Raw genomic sequence first — 18,471 nt, forward strand, 5'->3', positions numbered from 1 at the left:
CAACAATTTGTTTTAAGTTGACAAGTCCACTATGACTGGAGAAAACATAATGATGATGGATGGGAGTGGTTGAAAATAATGCTTTACGACATGTTTAAGCCTGCATGTGTGTCGGGCATGGAGAAGCGGCTAAAACTCTACTACAAAAGAGGCCAAAGGTAACACAGAATTAAAGAAATGATGGTGAATATATTCAGTGATTCATATAAGGTTAGCATGAATTACTTAGAGGGCTTGTAGCTCTAATCGCAGTAAAACAGCTACAGTACTTAAAGTGTAAGAGCTCTCAATGCCTTAGTTTTGTTTTACGTTAATGGTGATAATATTTAAAATCTGCTCAAAAAAATATGAGCTCACTTGCATCACTTATCATGTGAAATCCCTCTTGCACTATTGACGAATTTACATAAAAAAGATGAACTTTTGAACACTTGTTTGATATGCTGATCCTTAGCGATCCTGAGGTACTGAAATTCATTCATTATCATCTTAGTTTTCTGAAAACTTTCTTTATTTCCCAATAGTCACACTAAAATGTGAGATGTATCTAGATGAAATAGTAATTTTAATACAATATGGTGAAGCTAACTGGGCTATTGCTGGGGATTTTTACTGTTCATTAGCAATGTTCTGCATTAAGCTATATAAAACATAGCTTTGACTTAAATTATGTTGAATGTGACCCTTTACATTATATGAGGTATATTCTGAATGAGGCAGGAGTGAGATGAATCACTCTAAAGAAGAAAAGATGGTCCTGAAATGAGTCACGCTTCTAGATAACACAAGTTTGTTGGAAAAATCAGAAGGTAAAATATGCAGTTTTTATTTTCTTTAGTATTTGTGCTTCCTATGACTTAGTTACTTCATTTAGTTGGAAACAAAAATAAAAGGTTGTTGCTTTTGCATTGAAATGTGAATGTCTGTATGATATAATGAGTTTGTGAAATTTTATTTGCATGTCTGGTGATTATCAGTGGAGCTTCCTTGCTAATCTAACACATGGCTCATTTAACACTGCGCTAATGAAAAGCGTCTTTGATTTGGTTGGGGGCTCTGATTCACAGGCCTACTCAAACTCACATTCATCTGCAGGGTGAGGAGTTCAACCGCTCTCTGTTTCCTTTGAAATTACCATTATTTTTCCCTCACTAAGTGCTTAACTACTGATTCAGAGTTTGCTGGTATTCATACTTGGTGAGGTGCATTTCAATTTTTACATTATTACAACGCACACTTAATTTTTACATACACACTGGCGATATTACGCAAAGAAAAATGCATTTTGTTATGGACAAATAAGCCGAATAGTAGCCGGCCATACATTGGAAAACCCTGCAAGGTTCTCTTCTGAAGTTACCCTTTTAGCATCTGCCAGCACTGTGTGGTTCACCAACATTTTTGGCAGTTGACACAATTCAGCAATTTCTGGATTCTTTACCAAACAAAAGTGAGCTCATGAGGCTTCATGTAGGAGACCACCCCAATGAATATCAAAGTATAAAAGAAAACAAAAAGAAAAAATCATTGAAATGACTTGGAAGGAAGCCTGGGTCATGGCAGAAAATAAGAAATGAAGACACACAAAAAGCAAACAACAACATCAAGAAAACAGTCATTATTTAATAATTCTGGTTTATGACTAAGGTATTTCTATCTTTTGAACCTTTTTTTTTTATTTCACTGCATTGGAAACGCAAACTTCAACACATTTTGTAGGATTTTATTTGACAGGCTAACACAAATAAGTGAGTAACTGTGAAGTGAAAAACAATTCCTTGTTTTTCCAAACCTTCTCCTTGTGAACATTTGAAGTGTGGATTGCATCTGCATTTGGCCTTTAATCTCATGCCACTATATAAATTGTTGTGTATCCAATTATTTGGATAAATCAGATTTAATCTAGATATAAATCCAGTTATTCTTGCAGATTTGTTAGAATACATTAGTGAACAAACGGCATAATAAAGACCAAGAACAAGATCAAGTAGATAGATCAGAGGTCTTCCACAGGTCTTCCGCAGAAAATAATATTTTTCATTTCACAAATTGAAAAGACTGAGTAAAATACACCTCATTGTTTTTATGCAAGTACATTGGTGCATTGTTTCACTGTATTTAACTATACATTAGGTATAAACAATAGAGGACCATGTGTGGCACCTGAATCAGCATGTGAATTGTTTGACTCAGTTAACATGAAGGAGCAGCAGTCTAAAGAGCTATCACAGTGAAACACAAAACACAAACGAATGCCTGACCACACTGCAGAGCAAAGGAGGTGGCAAACACACTGCCTGTCTCACACACTCACATGAAGGGAGTCCTTAAATAAGGAACAGAATTGGACTGCGTTCTCTAAATCAAATCCAGTGTAGTACATCAGGGAATTCTCCTCATTTTTTACTTCCTTCACAGTTAATCATCTGTCCGGTTTCCCCTCCGCCTCCTTCCCCCTCCTACTCTTGCCCTCTCTCCATATTTAATAACTCATCACCACCATCTTGGCTCCACTGAGGGTATGTTAGTCTTACAATAAGGCACCATGTTTGCTTGAATATTATTTAGCAATAGAACAGTACAAGGCCTGCGGAGGGGGTAAATATTGCTTCTATGCTTTATTGTTATTTTTTTCTTTTCGTTTTTTATAATCGTTTTTACACTTCACTTCTTTTTTTGTATCTCATCTCTCTTGTCCAGTCTCACCCTCTGCTCAATGAGAACCAGTGGTAATGAATGTGAACATTAAAGAGTCATATGCAAGATGAATGGAATGGCCTTTAGCTTTCTCTCATCGTCCTCTCTCTACTTTGCTCCGTCTCTCTCCCACTGCTTTTCTTTCTCTCTAGCTTCCCTTGTCTTTTTACCCCTCAAGGTATTTCAGAATGGTGTGTGGCAGTGATGTGTTTTAGGCTTAAATTAACCCATTTACTGTGTCCTTGACCAAACTAAGTCATTTGTCTGCTGCTAGTGGTGTAGCAATGTGGCTGCCTGTCAGCCAGCTAAATTAAATATATTCAACTTTACATAAAGGCAGTTCTCGATCTCACAACACAAACCTTATCTCACTGTTACCGTTCACAAATCACAGTTCTGTACACTGGGCAGTAGTAGTTAATTGTGATCAATTTAACCCTTCATGTACATTTGTCTTATTTATGTTGTGATGCAAAATTGCTGCAGTGTCACAGTCTTTTAAACAGTAAGAAAACAAGAATCTCACTTTAAGCATTACAAATGGCCCTGCCCAGAATTATACTTTAAAAATTCCCCTTAAAGCCATTTACAATACCTTTCATATAAATCAAAACAATCTGTGATACTTGGCAGTTGTAAAATATTTTTTCGAGACCACTGACCTCCCCTGACATTTTTGCCTCAAACACATAAAGACACACACACACATACACACAGAAAAATAAAGAGTTCTCCATAAATTTTGGATTATGGAAAAATAGCCAAAAATGACTCAAAAAAATCACAGGAATTTATTTTTTCTTCTTTTTTTTCACCACATCTGATAAGCCCCCTGGTAACAATGGTGCATGGCCTTCTTGCATCCTTCCACTGAGACTTAATCTAAAAGGGCCCAGACATGCTCTTACAAATAAGTACAAAATGCCACAATGATTCTCCATAATTTTTGTCCATGTTATTTGTTGAATTGTACCAGTATGGGTTTAACAAATATTGTTTAGCTGGTCCTAAAGTTCAATTGCTGATTAGTGTATAAAACATATTACATATATGCTTAGCAGACTTCTTACATTTATTGTTTTTTTTGCTTTATTTTTTTTCAGAATTTTCACTTTGCCGTCTGCAGTGTTGTATGGCTTTGGCAATATAATCCTTTGAAATGCATGTGTTACGTCAAGATAATAAACCTAATTGCATTAAGTTTTTAAGACGCACCAAAATATCAGCTGGTGACCAGAGTTGATCTATTTTGAGTGCTAAAGATTTTGCCTCTTAGCCAGTCTAAACTTTTGCAATTTATGTTTTCAGGTACCAGTCTGTAACCAGGCACTAGTTAAGAACCGTGAATTTTTTGTTAAATTCCCAGAGGTTGAAATGAATGCTAAAAATAAAAAGCAAAGTTACTTTGTTTGGTCTTTTTGAACATCCATTTTCTGTAAGTCATGGAACATGTATGAATTGGAAATTCTGTTAAGGATTTACACTCTTTAAAGAAAACACACTGAGACTGCTGTTTACAGTAATTCATGCAGACCCCACAAATCGACTTCTCTTGGACACACGGTGTGGCATTGCTTCTACTATTGCTATAAATAATAATGACTTCTCAACAAGGTGGAATGGAATGTACTGGAGGGTACTTTCAAAATGTGGAGTACATTGCTTTTTATTTTTCTCTACTCTAGGCTAGTCTGTGTCAAAGAGGTGCTGGAACAGAGACTATTTGAAGAAGTCTGGCTAACAAAGAACTGACAGCTTAAATATGGGTATATCACACAGTCATCACAACTGTGCTGAACTTTGTTTGAGCTTTAGAAACTTTCCTTGTTCTCACCTTTTATTCAAAGTGTTGCTTCTCTGTGTGTCATGTGCTGACCCAGGGAGAGGTCAAGTTAACCTGTTGAGTTTACATTCAGAGTGCAGCAATTATCAAAATGGTAATGGTGAATAAATGGAAGAGGAATCACAGCACTTACTTCATCCATTTTCATAACAGGCTTCTTTAAACATGGGTGCTGCAAGTTTAAGCTGATCAAGCAGCTTTATATGTTCAGCGTTAAAGCAGTAACAGCAGGGTTCCTGTCCTTTACATAAAGCTTTTATGATGTTCCTATTTACCACTGTAGAGACGAACCAGAACCCAAACCTCTCTGATTCTCACAATCGCACATTCCCTCGCCATGTGTGCCGGCTCGTCCCTTCCCTTTTACACTTAAACAAAACAGCGAGCAAAACTCGGCTTTGCTTCAACTACCCGCCTTTCTTTCTGTCTCTTTGCAGCGTTGCAAACAACGGCGTGTGTGTTGAACAACAGCAGTGAGAGACTGTATCTGACCAGAATGAGTTTAAACAGTCCTGCAACAGAAAGAGAAAAATCCAGGATGAACTGCGTCAAGTCAGCAAAGAAATGGAACATTGACAGCAGAAGCTAACGATTGCAAACTTCAACAACAAATTGAGCTGCTTGTTTTCTTCATTGCTTAAATATTAAGGATATAGAAGGATAATTAGCAACATGGTTTTTAAAAATTCAAGTGAGTTGACTCTGATACCATTGAGGTTAAGTTGCTTGCTCTGGAGGTCAAGAAACATTTTCTAGACAAACAGGGTTAAGAAGGGGGAGAAAATTGTTATGCTAAATTTACACAGTATTGAGGGTTGAGATAAAATATATTCACTTTATTTGTACTACTTTGTCTTTTCCTCCAACAGCATTGATAAAGGGGGTTGCACAGGTGAAAAATTCATTTAAACGTGAAATTTGCAAGTGTAATAGTCATTGTGACAGGCTTTTGTCTGTTCATACAATGGTGTTCATAATAAGACTTAAGGTCACATATAATAGGATTTTCTTATATTCTTGATAAAAATGCTCACTGATGATAAAGAAAGGCTTCAAAATGATGTAATTTTTCTTTTTGGTTCATTTGGATGTTACCAGACTCACTATTTCAATGCTCCAACAGTTATTTAAAAAGGGCACAGGCTACTTCTGAGAGTTTGTGTTTAACCATAAATTAACTACCTGTAGGTTGAAAAGATAATTCCTCAGAAGCTGATTGTGATCTCAGGTGATTGGTTACTTGTAAAATATATATATATATATATAAAAAAAAAGAAACAAAAGGAAGTAGAACATAAGAGTGGTTGTTTTTCTTCACTGGCAAAACATCTTTTTACTATTTGTTGTCACTGGGAAGGTCAAGATCATGTTTTGCTTCCAAGTGTTATTGACAGAGATTCAATGATTCTGTACTCCATAGGGTTCGTATTAAAAAGGCTTGATTTCTCATGCTATTGTTTATCAATTCTAGAAAAAGTGAAACAACTATCAAAATATTTTAACAAATCAATCTGGAGGAATAGATAGATAATCAATTTAAGGATATGCAGAATGAAAGGAGACACAGTTGCGCTCTAAATCCTTGGCACAATTTCTAATTTTGGACAAAAAACCATGTCTGGAATTGTCTTTCACAGTTTAACAGTTTTCAGGTGTCTGTACTTGTACATCCATGAAGGGGTGGCCATGTGAATGTGGGTGTGTGCAACGGTCTGCATTTCATGTTGTGCTTTCAGTCGCTGGATGGATCATTACAGTCTGTCCAGGGATCTCATTTCTGCTCCACATCTGGCCTTACTTTGCACAGGAAAACTGTGTTTCTCTGATCCCTTAAAAGGCCTGTCTTACACACCCACACATGCACCCACACGTGCATCCTCCTCACACATTCACGGCTTTGCATGTACACTCCACTCCATCATTAAGTGGACTCCGCTGGTTGTATGTGTTTCTAGAAGAAAGTAAGCCTGCCTGCAGCTTCTTGTCTGTAAGCGAAGCCGAGAACTTAGTAATAAGTATTTTCTGCTGCAGCTTGAGACGTCTTAACATTAGCACAGCTGAACAAATACTTGTCAACACACTCTCATCTTAAACGTACTCTGCTTATTTTCTCTTCATTGTACTCTTGCTCCATCTCCCTTAGACTTTTTTTTTTTGCTCTGAAGAACAGATATGCAGTGTTACTTTTCTGTGAATGCTCCTCACCAAAGAAAAACATGTTTTAGATTTGCTTTCATAAGTTGTCTTTCTTCATGTAAAAGTTGAAATAATGATTGTGAAATCCTGTAATGGAATAGATTCAACATAATTATTCAATAAACATGGATTTTTGTTTTATATATCATGTTTCAAATTTTCCAGTTTTACTCCTTTGTTTTGGAGCTCTCCTGCCCTTTCATATCTACACTCATATGTACTTCTGTCTGCCCATTTATTAATGGTTCACCCAATCTTAAGTGAAACACATTATCTGATAAACCGTGTGTTGCTTGAAATCAAACACGGTGATATTGTTGTGTCCTAAACCGACCCAAACTTATTAAAACCATTAACATCACATGATGGTTTATTCCAGACAAGAGGAATTTTATCTTACCACACACATTTTTAATAGAGGTTGTAATTTCAGAGATCAGATCAGTCATGAGACAGGAGAAAGGGTAAGGAAGTTAACAAGGGAGAGCTGAGTTTGCTGTAGTAAAAGCCGCTAAATGTGGCCACAGGAATTTCCACTTCTTCAGTGGCTCCCATTAACTTTATCCCACTGATTTTGTACAATTGTAACAATATTTCTTTATCACCTACTTTTTTCTGCCACTTAGCAAAAATCAGTATTTGCAAAATGGAGAAAATTGTTTATTTTAAATGAATATGTGGAACACGATGAACTTGTGACCTTTTAATGAAGAGATTTCTGTCACACTTAAAAGAAGAAAGTTAAAGATTTATTAAAGAATCAACACTGAAGTGTACACTTTACACAGCGGTGTAAGGTCAGGCAGCTGTTGTGATCTATTAAAGCAAGATTTAAATATGTCGTGTTTGTACTAATTATCAAAGTAAAAGAAAAGGAAACAAAAACATGTTTTATTCTACTGCTTTTGATTTAAGGGAGGTATTTCTTGAAGGAGGGAGGTAATGTCCACACACCTTGTTGAAATAGTTTATAGCACTCATAAAACATGTAATTAATTATGTAATGAATAATTACATGTAATGAACAATTATATAATTGAATGTTCAGGGTTTGAGGGTTCCAAGCACTTATAGCTTATTTTAAAGAGTTAATGTATAGGTTACACACAAAACTATCTGTGATGAAAACTTGACAGGTTTTGACAGGCATTTGCATTATGAGTGCAACTATAAACAAGATCATGTGTTTTTTTGTCATTTTTAGGGCCTTGACACACCAGCTGGGTGTGTGCGACATTATTTTAACTAGGAGATTAGGAGATAGAGAAAAGGCCGGAAATAAAGCAATTCTATGCATTTCAAATTTTTATGTGCACCACTTGACATATAAGGGCCTTTTACAATCAATAAATTACAGCGGCAACTATTTTTGTTTGACAACAAACAAGTTTCTGTTTTTCTAAGGAAAAGATAGTTTTGTTGTTGATTTTTGGGGCTGGGAGTGCCGAAAAATGAGCAAAATGAAGACCAGCACAGATGTGGACAGACATTGGTTTTGAAGAGAATGCTCAAGAACTATCAGAATATCTGACGGATTTTTCTTTCTGCTTACTTTTCTCTTGATCTCACTCATTTCTCTTCTTGCCATTCTGCGTCTTCTTTTCATCCCCCCTGCCCCTCTTCCTTCAGTGAACCCCACCCCCAACTGTTGAAATATTATTTTCCCCCTCCTGTCGTCCTGCCCTCCCCCACCACCCCCCCACCTCTCTTTATCTTGTCATTGCCTGTCAGTAGGGATTCTGTCTACACTGAGTGTTGTGTGCGTGCCTTATGTGTGAACACATTGAGACTGAGATACACTTAAGAGCTCATTGATTTAAAAATACCTTCGATATTGGAGATCCCCTCCTGCAGATTCGTTGAGGAGCTTATCACACACACACACACACACACACACACACATAGAAACACATGCGTGGAGATACGCAGAAACCAAAGCTCCACTCCAAAGTTTCTCCTTAAACTTTGTGATTGACCTAGTTAGCGTGTCGTTTGACAAGTTGTCTGTTTTGACACGATATCCTCTGGTGTTTATCAACATCCATTCTGCCTATCACACGCTCACATTGGGAATTCACATATACACACGCACACACCCTCAAAGATAAATCAAGCTAAGATTTCAAAATTGGTTGGAAGTTACTGCTGTATTTGCTCTGGGTTAAGTTGAATGAAATGCAATTTCAACATGAAGGAAAGCTTTGGTCAGTTTTTTTTCTCCACTATGTGTCTGTGTGAGGGATAAATGAAGAGAGAGAGAGCGCATGTTTGTATCTGATGTCTATGGAATTCAAAACACAACCCATATCACATCTGTCCACAACACTACCTATTTGTATGGGCCTGAATGTTTACACGAATCCTTGTGCGTGATTTGCTATGTGCATCATACTCACGCTGTATGTGCAACTTTGCTTTTTGCCCTCCTTGCAGAAGCTCAGGTTTATTACGTTAAGCGAGCCTGGTCACTAACAACCATAGGTGAGAGGTCAAACAGCCAAGTTAACTCCATCAATCCCCTTGGACAGTTACAAATGAGCCCCCAATTCTGGTCAAAACAATCCCTGGATCATGGACAGGCAGGAGGTGGAAAAAGAGAGGGAGCAGTTGACTCAATTTGGCATTAAGGAGTGATGCAAATTAAAAGTGGAAACTACTTTCCAACAAGTATGTTCAAGTGTTGCAATTTTAGATTTTTTGAGTTATTATTTTTAATGTCACGGAGTGAGTTATCCTCTTTTTTTAACTGGCTCCTATTTTCAGTAACAGAATACATGGTGCTCTTTAAAACGATCCATACCCTTTGAGTTTCATCTTTCTTTCCTGTATTTGATGTATTTTTATTTTATGTTTTTCAAAGTACAACCACAAACTTCAAGATATGTTAAGATGATTTTATGTATCATCTCACAGAACACCATGCAGTTAATTAAAGATAGAAAACCAATATATGTCCACTAAACTAACTATCAAAGAATCTGTTTAAACTATTACTGTATTAGTCCATAAACATGGCTTTTATGGAAGAGTGACAAGAAGAAATCCACTGTCCAAAATCATCTTTGCTACAATAATGGTGATGACCTCAAATGAAACCGAAGGATTACATTTGGTCCTATAACCATTTGTAATGGGAAATTGACCAATATGGTGAAACATGGTGGTGGCAGTATCATAATGTGGGGATTCTTTTCTTTAGCATGAGCAGGAAAACTAGCCATAATTGATGGGAAGATGGACTAAAGTAATTACAGGGAAATCATATAGAGTGGAAACAATTGAAAACTAGGGCATTGATCCCCTTTTACTGAACCCATACCATACATCCAGAATGACAAAAATGTCATTCATGTGGGCATTTTGGCCAATCAAAAAGCAGAGTAGTCAGAATGGAAACCCATGGCAACAAGTTTTGGTCAGATGTTTTTAATCCAACCTGAGCTTGAGAAATTCAGCAAATAAGAATGGACAAACATTTAAGTCTCTAGATGGACAAAACTGGCAGACACATAAAGCTCCCAAAAATGTCCAGCTGTACACAAAATATATTTTTGATGCACTTTGGATTCACTTTTGATAGGTGCTACAGATAACATGAATGTAGACTCCCTTGTTCAAAGACTATGTTTACCTGTTTGAAAGAGGAAGAAATCTGTACTCCTAAAACGTTGACAAGTCTGGAAGCCTTTGAAGTACTATAGGAAGATAATACCAGATTAAATATTCCAAAATACCTTAGAACCTAAATTATCAGTGGCCTTCAACAGAGACTGCTTGATAAGATAAAAACGAAGAAAACACAAGCAGGAGACAAAAAAAAAAAATGTCAGAATCATTTCCCCTCGCAAACTTGCGAGGAATCACACCCACATGAAAGCATGTGCAAACATGCACATATAAACACACACTCTCATTTGGCATACAGCTGAAGTGGGTAATTAAGGAAGGTCACCAAGGAAACAAGCAAACACAACCAGTTGAGAGATATACTGTATACTCAAGAGTGGAGAAACCATCTGTTTCTCTGTACAGTCATCCACCCACCACCAACATTATCTTGAACACAAATATGAAAACAAAACTGGGAAATTTCAGCTGAAGTTCAGTAAACAGTCAGTGGAGTTCCCCTGTTTACTGATACAAAGCGATTGTTGCCAATGTATCAAAAAGATGTCAACTTACACAATATTTTCTGTGTCAAAATAGAGCTACGAAAAAAAAAAATCATTTGTTCTAACCCCCTCCCGTTTTTCAATGGATTTCATGCAGAAAAATCTTTTTATTGTACAGATAAAGAAAAGGTAAAGCTGTAGACTTTTAATCTGAGTAGCTAACAACAGTAGGAAACACTAAATCTGATTGCTTTATGTCTTCCTACAGTGTTCGTCACTTAATGCATATAAGAAGTGAAATGTTTATTGAACATTTCATTTAAGGAAGATAATCTGTTCATCCAAATACATATTTGAAGACTGGAATTAATTTCACCTTCAGTATTGCTAAAAATATAGGTTATAATGTTTAGTAGTTCTTCTGTGCAGCTATCTTTTCTGAAGATACTTAACTACTCCATTATGTGCTGCTTAGTTTGCACATAATGAACTATCATGAACATCAACTTTTATATGAAATGAATCGAGGGAAAGTGCTTCAAAAGAGGGAGAAGCTCAGAGCCAAAACCTCAACCAGTTTAGTGAGAGACTGGATCCAAGCCATAAAAAAGTGTCCCTCCTCCTCCTCAGGCATAAATCATTCTGAGTTTCTCTGTGCAAGGGTTTGTGAATATAGTGCACTGCGTGGTCCATGATATTAGAAAAACATTTGTTAAACATTAAAATGAGTTTCTTTCCATTGCAGAATAAAAGTGAAATATCAAGAATACAGTCAAAATGTTGAGAGATCGGTCAAAATGTTTCCGTATTAAAGTCAAAACATTGAGCATGAAATAATGTGTTCCTATTTGACAAGTTGGATATATGTTTCAAATCAAATGTGCATCTAGAGGATGTTCATGTAGTGATATGGTGTTTGTTCTAACGTCAGTATGGCATTGCAAGCTTAACTCTCATGAGACATGGTTGTCACAGGTTTTTATTTTCTTTGTGTGTGTGTGTGTGTGTTATTTAGATTTTTTTGCAGATATTGTTTTTCAGCATTTTTCTAACTTTGTAACCTTTTCTTATTTCTGTCATTCTCCATTAAATCCAAAGGAATTTACAAAAACAAACCATCCCAATTCCCACCCACAAACCTCTCCCATATGACTTGAATGCAGTGTATCATATCTTTTTTTTAATACGGAATAAATTGTTACTAATGAAATACTGTTCTCTGTACATTGTTATTGCTTTTTTCTGCAAAAAATAGAAAATTGTAGTTCTGATTCTCTGGCCATTTTCAAATTTGTCTTAGAGCTGAGAGTCATGCCTACCATGGCTCAAAGCCGCTTGATTCTATATATTCTTTTCCTTTTGCATGCCGAGGTTAGATTTTGCTGTGCATGTTGAGGTGTGTGCAACCATGTGGGTGTGAAGCAAGGCATCAATGGCAGCAAACACCCACAAAAGGGGAGGGTCCAAATATGCCACAGACCATCACTGTTCTCTCTTATGTTGGTTTAGCGGACCAGAGGGAGACACAGCACCTTGCTAAAAGGCTCCTCAGAAGTTGTACCCAAAGAAAGCCAAATTGTTACGTGTTAATGTTTGCTCTGCCTAGATTTTCCTCTGCCAGCCCCGAGGCTAAACCAGGAAACTGTTTGAGTCAAGCCTGATTCAGTCACTTTTGGGTCGATGCCAGGCCCTTACTTGTCCTTTGTTTGTAAGTGTGCAATATATGACTTGAAGTAATGTAATGCTTGATAGCAGAAGGCACTTAAACTACATGTTCAGACAAAATTATGAAGAGCGAGATTCTCAACTCCCCTTTAGTCAGAAACAGGTAGGGGATACCTTAGTTAATACAGTTTTAACTCCAGTTGGTAAATGAGCTTCACTATTTTATTTTGGTCAAAAGTGCAGTCAGATATCTCACTTGAGTTTGTTGTATTCAACTCCGGCGTCTTGTTACCTTTAGACATGTCCCTGGTCCAACACACATGAATCAAATGGCTCGTCAATCCACTTACGTTCCCCAGCGTCCTGTTCATGACCTGCATATTTGACTCAAGTGTGTTGAAGGAGAAACACATCGAAAAGTTCTAGGACAATCCCAAAGAGGAGGAGAGCTTTCATTTGTATTTATTGCCTAGTCATATGAGTTCTGATTCTTCAACAAAACCAGCTACTGATCACATTCAAAGAAAAAAATGTTAGATGCTTTCATGTAGCTGGCCTCTAAATCACCAGCTTTATTTTGTTGTCAGCTTAGATAAGCCTCTATTTACGTCATCTGAATTACCAAACAAGACAAGATGATCCTCTGTTTGTCAAACCCTCACATTTAATTGGATTCAAACATGAATACTGAATGTAAAAACAAGTAGACCAAGCGATTCGAATAAGATGATTTAGATAAAAATAAAGTTATTATCAACTATGGGTCATCCGGGGTAGTCATGTGACACCCATGATTACTTAAATCATAAGACAAATGAGGTTTGTCAAGTCATAAGAGTAAAATGTGTTTTCCATCATGTTTTGAAAGCTATTTGTTTCTCTAAAGCACAAGTTTCTAATTATGGTCACAAGGAAGCGATAATATCTATATTAGCTCCTGTTATGTGGTCTTTTGTACAATGCATAGTTGTAAATCTTTCGTAGCTGGTTGAACTTCAAGGCATTGGATTCATCACAAGGTAGGAGATTCCGTCATATAGAAAGTTCAAAAATATGTATGAGGCCACAGAGCAATCTGTGGCACTTGAAGTTTGTATGCTAGAGTCACTTTAGGCCACCCACATTCAATATTTATGACCATCACTGATCCAGTAAAAGTGTACATGGGCTAAATCAATGGCTTTTTGAACAGTCCTCACACATATTGCCCCTCAGCTGTAGTGGTGCTTCAATTATTGACTCAACAAAGTAACAAATCACATGTGATGACTTCCGTTGCCTTCTCTGATTTGTGTCTTTTTTTCCATTGCATGAGCAAGTTCCCCACTCACTGTTACCCAGCGTTAGTGCTAGATGGGCCCTGTTAATCCCTGGTTAAACCAGGCTGCGGCGTACTGCTGAAATCTAACTAGTTGGCTGTCATTAGCTGTAAACCCACATGTTCTGATCCAGATTACAACAGGATTAACGTGGATGAACTCAAGCTGAGTGTTAGAGCGGGTTTAACTTTCTCAACCTCTACCCTTGAGAGGTGAGCTATGGTAGGATTCCAAGTGTAACGCCAGGATTAAGACTGGTTTCACTTCCTTGGTTCACCTGTCATTACAACAAAGGTTGCTGTAGAGAAGCTCTGTATGAATGGCTGTTACTGCATTTTGTCCAGGTATATTTTTGTTTCGTGCTGTGCAGTGCTTTATGTTTGAGTTCACTGAAGAGGATAGTGAGAATGGCTGTTTCTCCATTTGTTCAGCATTTACTTTTGCTTTCTAAAACTATCCCCTTAAACTTAAAATGTTATGAAAATTCATAAAGTTGAGTATGTATCAGTTGGTGCTCATGTGGTAGAATAATACAAAGTAGTGGACAAATGTAAAATGAAAGCTTGTTTCATTAACATTTTTTACAATTAAAATATACAAAAATTCAGCATCATTTCAGCGTTATTTGGCATGCTATTCTTAAATAGTGCAGCCAATACTCTTCAGGAATTATTTTATTGCTAAATTATATCTTTGTGTAAATTTTAGTATTCACCACAAACTTCTTACCCAAAACACATCAGCATCGTTAAAAACCAGTCGTTTTCGTTAAAAACCAGTCGTTTTCTCTACGCTTTACTTCGTACCATGTCCTGGACTGTTGGCTATCGTGAAACAATTGCTCGCTGGACCTGTGGACTCATTTGAAGTTTGAAACAATTGGATCTGGTTTTACTCAATTGGCCGTGACGTATGCAATGCACCAGCTCAATGACTCTTGCCCGAAATTGCGTGCTCTGTAAACAACTCTGTAGGGAATGGAGCCACCGTAGCTTCTTAACCAAAAATTACTGATTTGCTTCAAAGGCAAAAATGGCGTGATAGAAAATCAGATATATTGTAACACAATGTAAAAATACGTGACGGTAATAAGCATAGTTGATGTGTGAGGCTTTTACATTCCTTTGAGAGCAAACATCACCACCCGTTTAGAGGCTCTACAGCAAGAAGGTAGCTGACTTGGAAGCTTAAATCACAGCACAAAGTGTTGCTCGCCCCAGTGATTGTAGACTAACCCGGCAGCATAGAGATAATTCACTGTTTATGCTCACTTCGTCGACAGAAAGTGTCAAGTAAAGTCTACAGTCCTCCTCACAGATGGTATATGAATCTACCACTGTTCATGGGAGTTTAAGGATTTAATGCATTTTGTTCTTGTCTTCTTTTACTTTTCTAGACAGCAACCTCGTAGGTTCCTGTTTTGGTATATTTTATGAATATGTCCAAGTTTAATAATGTGAGAAAACATATTCTCATGTCAGCATACAACACAACTGACACTTTTTTTGTAAAAAAAAAAAAAAATAAAAATCAATCAGTACTTGTGTATTTTCTGTTTTTTTAGAATATTTTGGTGTATAAAACCATCTCAATTCTCATTGGCATTACTCTTTTTTACAACAGTACACAATAGTGTTGTAAAAAAACTCCATAAGCTTCAAGGTAATGTGAAACTTCTGCAAAAGGAGATTCAGCATTCACAACAAAAGGTCTTTGATTGTTGATTAGAGTGTCTTAACACCTTTAGTTTACAAAAGCTTCCATCATTGTCTACTTAGTGCCTGTCAGTAGATTCAGTGCTATTAGACTTACAGTCATGGGGAAAATCTAAGTGCACTCTTGATACTTCCATAAAGTTTTAAGATAAAAAAGTAATCAAAGGACTTGATTAAATGATAATCAGCCAGTTTGACGCAATAGTACAAGTAAGCATGGTAGCTTGCTTTGTATGTGCTCATTTGTGTTAGCACAATGCTAGAGTGCTAGGATATTAGCAGTGACTTTAAAGTGGCAATTTTGCAACCTATTACTCTTGGAAACGTCATAGGTAATTGTTTTTAGAGAGTATCGCTGACCCCTTTCTATGAGGAGGATCAGTAGCTATAATTACATGCCACTACTATTTATCAGGCTGGATAAAAAAATAGGAAAACCTCTTCCAGAATGGGGAGGCTGTGTCAACCTCTTTGAGCCAGACCGAGAGGGCGAGCTAGCACATGCATGGTGGTCCAGCCTTGACTCCTGGAGCTAAACGAGGCATAACTTGAAAAAATAAAGAATGGCCAATTTTATGCAAGCCGGGGAACCAAAGTTAAGGTTGGGAGGAGTGTGAGCTGAGTGACTCAATCCAATGAAAATCCAATTGTGGGACCTTGAGAAAAGAGTGGAAAACTAATTATCATAAACCTTTATAAATCATTTAAAGAAGAGTGTTAAAATTATTGGAAAAAAATAAATATAAAAGAGGCTTATAAAATCGTAAGAAAGGGGCTTTAAATTACCTAAACTGTTTCAACTCTTTTTTTTCCATGACATGAATTGAAAATAACACAAGTTAACCATTTTTCAGACTGGAGACTTCACCAGCAATTTATGCTCCCTTTGGTTCTGAGCTTGGTACCATTTAAAGTTGTGCTTATTCATATTTAATTGGTAGCGCAGAGACTCGCATTTAGCAGCTCATTCAGTAAAGGAAGAGCTTTCCGAACCGCTGTTTTGAAGAAAAGGTGAGCCAGTGAAGAGCTAGCAAGAAGCTTTTGACAAGTTAAAAAAAGAAATCCTGACCTATCAGACTTTTCTGAGTGAAAGTCGGTGAAAAAGAGGACCACTTCAAGAGCCCCTTGGGATGCAAGCAGGAACACATAAGAGTAAAGCAGGTAAAAGCAAAATGTGGTCTTGGTAGACAAAAGTTTGACTCAAAACGGAAGACCCTGAAATGCCCCCTTTTTATTTGTTTCAAACAAAAATGGGTGTAATATGTTTTACAGTTGTAGACAAAGAAAACACGTTCCTCTTTTTCTTGGTTGTGCAAGCATGTGCTTGCCAACTCCAACAACGTAATGTGGACGCATGCATGCGTCTTTTGTCCGCATGCATACGAGCGTGTGCATGTGGGCACTGGGGTGTGTCACTTAATATTTTCTCCTCTTTCTTTCTGTTTTATATTTACTACGTCAGGCAACAAATGAATCATCTTTATTACGGAGAAATTTAATTTGGATGAACTTAACTGCTGCCGCCAAGGTCAGACGGGCAGAATGTCATTTTAATCCAATCAACTTTAATCTGTTGGTTATAAAAGAGTTAGGCTGTTGAAGAATGGCTGTATCTCAGGCCCTTTATTACACTGACTAATGACTTTGATTGTGAGGCGCCTATCAAGAGGTTAGAAGTTCTTATGGAGCTTCACGTCCTGCTAATTCGCTACCTCATGTCGCTTTTGGGCTCATCTAACCTGAAAACCACATGTGCCTTTTTTCAGTCTGTAAAAAAAAAATATATATATATATATATATATATATATATATATATATATATATATATATATATATATATATATATATATATATATATATATATATATAATATATATAAAGACATTATTTTTATGCTGTGTGGTACTCAAATAAAATATTTAATGTTTAGGCTTCTTTTAAAAAAATCAGAAATGCACACAGTGTAAGTATGATATCTTAATTCTTTTTTTTGTTCTGGTCAATTGGTATTCCAGCATGAGAATAGTTCAGTCTAGCTGAAGATCTAAAGATTTCAGCCAGGGAGCAGATCCTGTAAAAATTTCTTTCTCGCGTCTTCTTTTGAATCAGTGACACAATTGGCCTATAAAAAGTAGCAGTTAATAAACTGAGATCATGAACAGCGATTATGGTATGCAATTTAGTTGAAGTAATATAGAAAATATGAAAGATATAAAAAGACTGTCAGTGGTAAAAAAAAAAAAAAAAAAAACTACAAAATTCTTTTTCCCAGAGATTCACTCTTTGCAATTTTTTCATTCCAAAGTTTATTGGTCATACTTGTTGAGTTAGATTTTCTAGCAGTTTATATAATTTAGTTTATGTATTTACAGTTTGTTTGCTATGTCTGTCACAACTATAGTATTTCCTTATTTCTAGAATCGGGGTCATTGCCATATTTCATTTGATTAAAATGCCTATCGTCAGAATAAATCCAATTTGTTGTTATACATTTATATCAAGCCTTTCTGAATGGGTCGTATTTTGGATCATTTGAGGTGTCTTATTTTTCTGCCTTGATATTCATGAGTTATTTTCTACATTTACCGTCAGAAATGTTTTCTCTATCAGTAGGGCCATTCTCGTTTTGATGAGGAGTGTGTCGACGTGTCAAGAGAAGTGCTACAGAAGGTAATCCCCGGTAATTGCAGGACTTCTCATTCACAGCGCTGAAAAACATTAAGATAAACCTCCTTTAATGAGTTTTATCATAATTTCACCTGGTTGATATGGCTTGATTACTTTCTAAAAACTCCTTCACAGTTAGTATATCCAGAAAATGAAGCAAAGTTTCTTTTAAAGTTATATTATGTTCTTAGGTGTATTTATGTGTGTTTCACTGCTGCACCGAGAAAACTGAATGCCTCACCGACTGTCAAAAGGCT

Source organism: Poeciliopsis prolifica, unplaced genomic scaffold (assembly GCF_027474105.1).
Source record: "Poeciliopsis prolifica strain line A6 unplaced genomic scaffold, Auburn_PproV2 SCAFFOLD012, whole genome shotgun sequence".
In the NCBI taxonomy this organism is placed as follows: Eukaryota; Metazoa; Chordata; class Actinopteri; order Cyprinodontiformes; family Poeciliidae; genus Poeciliopsis; species Poeciliopsis prolifica.